Below are 9,895 nucleotides of genomic sequence, written 5' to 3'. Positions count from 1 at the left end.
TTTAGAAGCCACGTGGGGCCAGCATGGTGGTGTAGCAGGGTATGCCTTTGAAGATGGCACTGGCATCCTGTATGGGCACCAGTCATGTCCCAACTGCTCCACTTCCACTCCAGCTTCCTGCTTAAGGTCTGGGAAAACAGCAAAGGATGGTCCGAGTGCCTGAGCCTCTGTGCCCACATGGAGATGCAGAAGTTCTTGGCTTTGAACTGGGCCAGTTCTGGCCATTGCAGCCTTTTGGGGAGTGAACCTGTCAATGGAAGATCTCTCTTTCTCAGTCTCTAATTCTTTGTAACTCTGCCTTTCAAATCATTATTTTCATTGATTTATAAGTCCTTTTAAAAAAGGGGAAGTCATGTAGTCAAATATTGCTTTCATTAGTTCTTTTTATGGCATAGAAGCCTTAAAAATTTCCATTCTGTTTCACTGGGAAGCCCCACCTCCTCTGTGAAGTGCTCTCTGGTTGTCCGACCCCTTTTGTACCTTCCCTTTTATAGAGCTCCACCAATGAGTCTAATTGGCATCTTACGGCTGAGCAGGGAACACTGCCCTTGTTCCTCAGTGCTGAGCTCATGGCTCCTGTTTGCTACCAAGTCCCTGCACCAGGGCTGCCAGATAAAACACAGGATGCCTGGTTACATTTGAATTTCAGATAAGCAACAAATAACTTGTTAGCGTAAGTACATCTCAAGTATCACAACCCTGATTTTGATTTGCTAACTCTAGCAGCAGTAAAGCTAGACAGTCATGCCTTTATACCCGCACCAGTGCTCAGCCTGGGGGAGAGACTGAGCTGGGCCACACCCAAAATAATTACTGATAACTCCAGTTTATCAAGCCAGATATTGCAATAAACATTTTAGATAAATCGCGTCAAGGAGACAGCATTGAGAAATATGCCTAAACCTGTCATTGGCCAGGCAAGGCAAAACTTGATTTATTTTTTTCTTTTTAAAAAAAATTTCTTCATCTGAGAGGCAGAGAATTAGAGAGCTTCCAACCACTGATTCATTCCTCAGATACCTACAGCAGCTGGGACTGGGCCATACTGACACCAGAAACCATGAGCCCAATTCATATCCACTTCCTGGATGGCAGGAACCCACGCCATCACCATTGTTTGCCAGGATTTGCATCTGTGGGAAGTTGGAGTCAGGAGCCAGAGCAGGGCCTTGAACCCAGAGACTCCAATTTGAATTTGATTTTTATACAACACTATAAATGAAAGATGAAGCAAGGTGCTCAGAACCACGTGACCTAGGGCTGTCACTTACTGACATTGTCAGTCTACCTTTCTGTTTTAACTAAAATACTAAACATTTGGGGAAATAGGCTTTATTTCAGCTGGCAGTTGGAGATGACAGGATTCAGACCTCATAGACCAGTGTCTGGTGGAGGCTGCTCGTGGTAGGTGTGAAGGCTCAGGGCACAGGGTAAGGCAGGAAGGGAGGGAGAGGGAACCTCTTGCAAGAACCACCTTGGCAGGGTCACATTTTGAGTGATTCAACAACCACCTGCCAGCCCCATCTCCCTAGACCAAGCCTCCAGCCTTCACTGATCAACCATTGACAGTAAGACATCAAAGAGCTGTGTGAATTGTGTGGAGATGATCTTGTTGTACCCATGGCACTGTCTTTACGGTCCTGAGAGTTATCTCATTTCATCTTATGGCCTTCATTTACAAAATGATGTTAATCTTTGTTTCCTTCTGAAGCCGCAGTAAAGATTAAGTAAGATAGTACACTGAAGGCCCAGCCCATGGTTGGTCCTCGGGAAGTGCTTGACACAGTGGTGGTATGGTGAATTGTGTCAACCAGGTGGGAACTAGAGAAGGAAACTCTTTGGTGTGAGTGGTTGATAAGACTTCAAAGACTAGTCAGTTTGACAAGTTAGAGGAAATTCCCCAAACAGCAAGATGGTGAGAGAGAATAGGACATGATGAATAGATTTACCTAGCTGCTTCAGTTTGCGTGGGACTCATTCAAAACTTCCATAAGCATTAAATCCAAAAAAATGTTTAGTCCTCCATAACTAAAAAGAAAAAAAAGTTATCTAGATACAAATCGAATATTCAAGGACACTAATAATAATAATAATAATAATAATAATAATAATAATAATAATAAAGGATACACACTAGGTGCGTTTGTGATATCTCTCATTGCATTCCCTTGTAAACATCACAAGATAGGAATCATCCAGGCATTCCAACACTGATTATAAATCTTGCCATTGACAATGAAGACGGTAGGATGCTGGTAGCAAACCTGAGGAGCCCTCCACAAATCCCTTTTACCCCTTCTTTGCTGGAGGACAGGGCTGCAGAAGCATGGGCCTGCTCCTCGGGACCTTTCGCAGGATCTGAGTTTCCTCTGAGGTTTCTGCCTAGAGTCGGGGCTGTGGGAATGAAACCAGAGAGGGTGCCAGATGGCAGGGTGTGGGAAGTCTCGGGCTGGAAGGGGATAGCCAAGATAAACAAGCGACTGGAGGTCTGAAAAACGAATGGATAAACATCCAGACCAAAGTCAACAGTGCTGGAGGATCCAAGCCGCTCTCCACAGCCGGGGAGGTTTTGACACAAGTTGTCTCAAGTCCCTGAAAGAACTTTTGTGCATCTGCTTTTTAAGCATCCCTGCCTTTGAAGAGGGTGGGGAGGGGGCAGCGGCCCGCTGCTGTAGCATGGCAGGGGCCGTTGGATCTGCAGCAACAGGTCTTTCTCTAAGACTGCTGCTCACAAATCAGTCCATGTCGAGGTACTGACTGACACGAAAATTTAGGTCCATTTTAAAGCACGAGAATAGCATTGTGCTTATATTTGTGAAAAAATCTTTATTACATGGAGCTACATTTTTCGTATTTACGGAAGAAACGATAGGACAGGGTAGATTTCCCAGGGATTGGCCATAAATTCACAGCTGTTTAACCTTCGGGAGTATCACATTCTCTCAACTTGAAAATTTCCATATTACAAAGGTTTAAATACAAATTGTCAAAGACAACTTATTTTTTTATAGCCTTAGAAAATCCAAAGTGGGATCTAACAGTGTAGCTGGGAGCTTTTCCCCCCTAATTTTTAGTTATTTGCACTTCATTGAAAAGATGGAGAGAAAGATGGAGACAGATGGAGGGATTCCCCCATCTGCTGGTTTAATCCTCGAATACCTACATTAACCAGGGCTGAGCTGGGCCAAAGCCAGGAGCAAACAATTCAGTCTAAGCTTCCTGGGTGGGTGGTAGGGACTCAAGGGCCTGGGCTGTCACCTCTGCCTTCCAGGATGGCCATGGAGCAGGAAGCTGGGTCAGAAGTCAGGCTTACACTTGACACAGGCACCACCAGACACCCTACCCAGTGCACCAAACACCACCCCCTGGAATACTTGCTTTCTAATCTATATAAAAGCATGAATGCTAATTCAGGCAGGTCTGCAGGGAACACTATGAAACAGAAAGCAACATTTAGCCATTTGGAACTCAGGAGTAGCTCTCTTCCGTATTTGAAATGTTTCAAGTTGTCCTAGGCATTCACAGTGAGTACTGCCTGGTACGACTGGTGCAGAATCATCATTTATCTGGTTAATTGGATCCTATAGACTGTTGGGAAACAAATCCAACGAGTAGAATTTATGGTGCAGATCTGAGAGACACTTCAGAGGAACAGCTATGACTTGGTTGGCTGGCAGCCTGCTTGTTGCTCAGCGAGGTCTTGACACAGACTGGGGCAAGAGGAAGCAACCACTTGAAAGTAAGGCGTCTGCACACACTGGCCAGAAGGTCCTGCTGGACCCTCTGACTCAGTTCATTTCCTCCCAGCCCTTCTGGTACGTCCGAGTTTGTTTCGTTTTGTTTATTTGGTTTTTTTTTTTTTCTTTTTTTCAATCCCTGATAAATTTGAATCATACTGACTTGATGGTGTGTGTAATGGGAAAAAACCCAAAAAGCAGACTGTTTAGAATCTTTGTTTAAACTGGAAGAACTGATTCAGCTTTGAACTACTCCGTGCTCTTGTTTCCTGACCAGCAGAAGACCCTGATCTGCTGCCTTTGGGAGCGAATGGAAACGCCCTGTAGGCTCTCTCAGCGTGATTGGCCTAGTCACTGATCTTGCAGGCTAATGATGTTTCTAACAGCCAGCCCATGCCACATCATATTGTTTTTCATGCAGTAAAGCTTGCTCAGCGCAGGAGGGTGGTGGGAGGGTCTGGCTGCGCTGCTGGCCAAGTCCAAATCAATTATGCTCTAATCAAGACTGTTTCCGGAACTGGTCGGATTGAGGTTCAGAATGAAAAGGAAAAATTGCTTTTTTTCCCCCAGATCCTGTTTGCATTAGCGGACTCCATCTGAGACACATCCTGTTTGACCTCGGGTGTGGTGGGGGAGGGGAAGAGTTCTGTGTGACTTTTGACTGTCACTCGTCCCGAGGGTTTCCTTTTCTTTCTTTCTGTTTCAGGAAAAGCTTGGATCAATATTCCAGCTTCACCGTCACCCTCAGCGTGCAGGGATATGCTCTCTGAGTTGTTCATGTTTCTCAGTAGTTCCTTGCTTACCAGAACTCCCCAGAAGTTTGTGGTTGCATTTTTTTTTTTAAAGATTTATTCTTGATTTTTATTGGAAAGGCAGATCTACAGAGAGGAAGGATCTACAGAGAAGACTGAATTTTTTGCTCCTGGCTTTGGCCCAGCTCAGCCCTGGTTAATTTGGTGTTTGAAGATTAAACCAGCAGATGTGGGGAAGATCTACAGAGACGGAGAGAAGTACCGTGTGTCTGCTGGTTCACTCCCTAAGTGGCTACATTGGCCAGAGCTGAGCCGATCCGAAGCCAGGAGAGTCTTCCTGGTCTCTCACATACGTGCAAGGTCCCAAGGTTTTGCCCATTCTCTACTGCTTTCCCAGACCACAGGCAGGGAGCTGGATGGGATGTGGCACAGCCGGGACATGAACTTGTGCCTATGTAAGATCCTGCCACACACAAGGTGAGGATTTAGCCACTAGGCTATGGCGCCAGGCTCAGAAGTTTTTTTTGTTTGTTTGTTTTTTAGTGTCAATTTTGACAGCCTCGAGGAAAGTACTGTTCCAACAAATGACTCAGGTAGTTGAGAAGCACAGCCAAGTTGAAGAGCTCACAACAGGATGAGAATTCATCAAACATGAGTTCCTAATCTTAGGCCACTGACTCCAACCAGACCCACCTCAGCTAATTATGTTCTAATGTTGGGGAAAGTTGTTTTGAATTTTGGGCACTTAGAAGGGATCATTAAAACAGTTAGGAACCCCTGCTTATCACTACAGAGGAGTACGGAGTACACGGTGAGGACACCCCCTGGGCTGGAGTCCCAGTTCTGTTGATTCCTAAGAACTTAGCTAAATGGCTGATTTCTCTAAGCCAGTTTCCTCATTTAGCAAAACCAAGGGTGTGGTGGGAAATAAACCTCCCTCCTGAAGTTGTGAGGATTGAACAAACAATGAATGGAACTCAACTGGAACCTTGAACTTGAAGGATTATCAGTGTGTGGGCTGTGGCTGTAGAGTTGGCAACAGACAAGTACTGCACATAAAATAAGGCCTGGAGGCCTTCGTTGATGTTGTCAGTGGACAATCAATGAAGATTCAGCCACAGAGCTCAGGGGAGTGTTACAGGCAGAAATCAGAGCTGCCAGGAGGGATGGGGAGGCAGCTGGTGCCAAGGGGAGGAGGTAGACATTGAATCTGAGCATCTTTGTCCCAACTGGATATGAGTGGGTCAATGGTATTTAGTCAAAGAAACACTGTCTGACAACCAAAAAGCAGATACTTCTGGTCTTTGCATTTTCTGTGCGTGGTGAGAGGATATACTCAGGTGGAGAGTAATGTGTCTTTAAATGCTGTTTCTTTCTCATTTCAGTAGTATTCTCTTATCCACAGGACATATTATCAAGATTCCTGATGGATGCCTGGAAACATGGATGTAGGATATATATATATGGCAGATATACATGTCTGTATATGTGTCTTCTTTCCTATGCATAACTATAATAAAGTTGAATTTATAGATAAGGCCCAGGACTTAACAGTAATAACTAATAGTTACATGAATATGCCCTTTCTCAACTGCCAGGAAGTACATGGCATATACAGTGTGTATACACTGGGCAGAGGTGATTCACATCCACGCGGACAGATGAGATGGTGAGAGATCTCATCATGTTGCTCGAAACTGCTCAAAACTTGGTGATTCCTGGGATTTTCCACTAATATTTCCAGACGACACTTGACCATGGGTAACGGAAGCCAAGGAAATCAAAAGCGCGGCTGAAGGGTGATAACTATGCTGAGCTCGTGTTCAGCTGCTGTTTGCGTTCATCTCTTGCTGAAATTGTCCCCTGGCCTTTTCTCCAAAAACTCCTTCTCGCTACTGGAGGCACATCTTCCTGCCTTTTGTGCTTCTCCTCTAGTTCTGTCTCAAGAAAGCTGGAAGAGCCATGGTGCTTGGCAATGAAAGACTCCTTCTCAGAGGGCAAAAGCAATTCACAAATGCCTGATCTTGCTGGGCGGTTAAGAGGTGAGAATGGGGTAGGAATCCTGCTGTGTTAAAATGTTGATCACTTTCTCTTTTTTTAAGATTTATTTTCATTGGAAAGCAGATAGACATAGAGGAGGAGAGAGAGTAGGATCTCCCGTCCAATGATTCACTCCCCACGTGACCGCAACGGCTGGAGCAGAGCCAATCAGAAGCCAGGAGCCTGGAGCTTTTTCCAGGTCTCCCACACGGATGCAGGATCCCAAAGCTTTGGGCCGTCCTCAACTGCTTTCCCAGGCCACAGGCAGGGAGCTGGATGGGAAGTGAGCCAGCGCCCATAGGGGATCCCCACACAACGTTCAAGGTGAGGACTTTAACCCCTACGCTATCGCGCTGGGCCCTATCACTTTCCCATATAAGCCAGTATGGAGTAAACCAAGCCAAGCCCCAGGTAGCTGAAGGAACACATGGAATGTGACAGGGGCCCTCCTGAGCAAAGCTGTGAGCTCAGAGCTGAGTGTGCCATCGTGAGAGAGGGTGTGCTGCACTCAACACAAAGTAGGTAATCACAGCCACCTTACTAGAGCAGGAGTGCTGCTTGCTATCTGAGGGGCAGAAAGCTGCTAGAACCTTTCCAGTTCAGGGAGCCAGTGCTGCTTCTACATGCAAAACTGGCTTTCTTGACCCTGAAATACACTCCATGCTTTTGCATACTCTCCTTTCCCATTTCTGAGTAAGTCATTCACAGCCAAAGCCCAGCTGGAAAGCGCTGGCAGGCCTGGGCATCAGGCCCAGCATCCCAAGGTGAGCACATGATGGGAAAAAAAAAAAGAGTGCCAAGGGGAAGGGGAAACTTCTTAGCTCTGAATCATTCCAAGCTTCTTGGAAAGAAGGCTTCTCCCAGGCCCCCTTCCCTGCCCCTCCTTCAGAAGAACAGAGCCAAATTAGACAAAGCAGAGATGAGGAGGGTTTGATGCTCCATTAAACTTAGTTACTTTCCAAATATTGCTGCCCTTTACTTAAAAGTGCAGCACAGGGTCCAATGTGATAGCCTCCTGGCTAAATCCTCATCTTGCATGATCCAGGATCCCACATGAATGCTGGTTTATGTCCCAGCTGCTCCACTTCTCATCCAGCTCCCTGCTTGAGGCCTGGGAAAGCAGTAGAGGATGGCCCAAAACCTTGGGACCTGCAGCTTTGTGGGAGACCTGGAAGACGTTCCTGGCTTCTGGCTTTGGATTGGCTCAGTTCTGGCCATTGTGACCACTTGGAGAGTGAGAACCAACAGATGGAAGATATTTCTCCCTCTCCTTCTCTGTAAAACTGCATTTCCAATAAAAATAAATAAATCTTTTTTTTTTTTTAATTTAAGTGCAGTTCAAATGACTCAGTTCACATATTTCACCAAATCAGATGAAAAATGTGTGCCAAGCTGAGTAAGTGATGACTTTCTACAGAGAGAAATCCAAGCGAGGAAGGGCAAGACAACGTGGTGGTAGACTCACTGTGAGCCCAGTGCTTGCTTTGGCAGCACATATATACTAAAATTGGAACAATACTATGAGCCCAGTCCTGGGGATTAGAGAGAGCTGACTCTAGTTTGTGTACCTATTGACAAGTTGCTTAATCGCTTTGAGGCACAGTTTCAGTTTCTTTATCTGTAAAATAAAAATAACTACACCTACTTGGTAATGTTGTTGTGAGCATCTTTCTAGGGTCTTCTGCCAGCCAGAATACTGGTCAATCAATAACTTCTGTTGTTCTCACTGGGTACTATTGGAGAATTAATCTTCCCAAGTGTGCAAGAATTTTTCCCAATCTTCTCTCTGTGTCTCTGAAAGAGAGAGAGAAATGGAGAATGAGCCCTCCTTGGCTCACTTCCCAAATGTTCATAATGACTAGGGCTGGGCAATCTGAAGCCAGGAGTAGAAAACTCCACCCAGGTCTCTTATGTTAGTAGCAGGAACTCAAGTGCTTCAACCATCACCTTCGCCTCGCAGGGTCAAGGTCAGTCACAAGCTGGAACCAGGAACTGGGAGACAGTATTGAACCCAGACATTTTGATATGGGTGCAGGCACCATTCTCCTTCCTTCCTTCCTTCCTTCCTTCCTTCCTTCCTTCCTTCCTTCCTTCCTTCCTTTCTTCTTTTTTTAGAGATTTATTTATTTATTTGAAAGTCAGAGTTTGAAAGGTCTTCCACAAGTGGCTACACCAGCTAGGACTGAGTCAGGCTGATGCCAGGAGCCAAGAGCTTCTTCTAGGTCTCCCACATGGGTGCAGGGGCCCAAGCATTTGGGCCAGCTTCCACTGCTTTTCCAGGCCACAGGCAGGGAGCTGCATCAGGAGTAGAGCAGCCAGGAGTTGAACTGATACCCATATGGGTGTCACAGACAGCAGAGTTACCTACTAAACCAGGATGCAGGTCCCAGGTCTAGGCATCTTATCCCCTATGTCAAAGGCCCACCCTCCAAGAATTTCTCTTTAGCAAGTTTGTTCTAGTTGCAGAATGATTTTCCATCTTTGGAACTGTTGCAGATAGGCCAAATAGTTTGCATATACCCTCATTCCAAATTCTTTTTTTTTCCCCAGATTTTTAAAGGTTAGCATTACCACAGTCCTTTTGCCAAAACTAAAAAGACAGCTTTGACACATCACTATGAACTAAAGCTGACATTTTATTCCATTTTATTTCAGTTTCTTGTTCCAGAATACCATCTAGGATATTACACAGCATGTAAAAGAATGTTTTTTCAATTAGCATAAAAAATCAACATTACTAATCAGTCAATTATTGTCTCCATTGTCAACACGTAAATGCTCCTTTCCAAAACTATTGAGGGGTCTTGAAACCATGGATTTTCTTAGATAGTTTCTTACAAATTTGCTGACCTGTTCATTGGCATAGTAAATCCCTCCTGCCTGGATAGTGAAACAGTCGAATACAAAAGCACTTCAGGGTTCATGTTACATGAATTATTCCTTCGTAATATGCACTTTTGTGAGCCTTTTGAAAACCTCTTATGCAGGTTAGCGTCTACCTAAAGTATTGTTATTTGGATTTATTTATCATTTATTTGGATTTGAAATTAGGTAAGATTTTACTTTGTACGTATTCTTGTCTCATGGGAGATGCAGGGTATGACATTTAGTAGGTATTTAAAATATGTGTATTGCCCAGCAGAATGTAAAAGGGAACTCAGATCTCCTGATGGCTTCATTTGTTTCACACATTAAGGCATAGTTTGCCATGAACTGAGTGTTGTTTTGAACCAGCTCTCGGAGCTTAGCTTTGCCTCTGCACACAGAACTGATCTGCAGAAGGTTATTCAGATCTGGGCAAATATAACTCACTATTTGGCAAACTGTGAATTCCTCCACCAGCTTTGACTCAGCCAGGGTTGTCCC

This window comes from Ochotona curzoniae, unplaced genomic scaffold (genome assembly GCF_017591425.1).
Source record: "Ochotona curzoniae isolate NIBS_2020 unplaced genomic scaffold, NIBS_Ocur_1.0 contig_66, whole genome shotgun sequence".
Taxonomy (NCBI): Eukaryota; Metazoa; Chordata; class Mammalia; order Lagomorpha; family Ochotonidae; genus Ochotona; species Ochotona curzoniae.
This window is presented reverse-complemented; position numbering follows the sequence as displayed.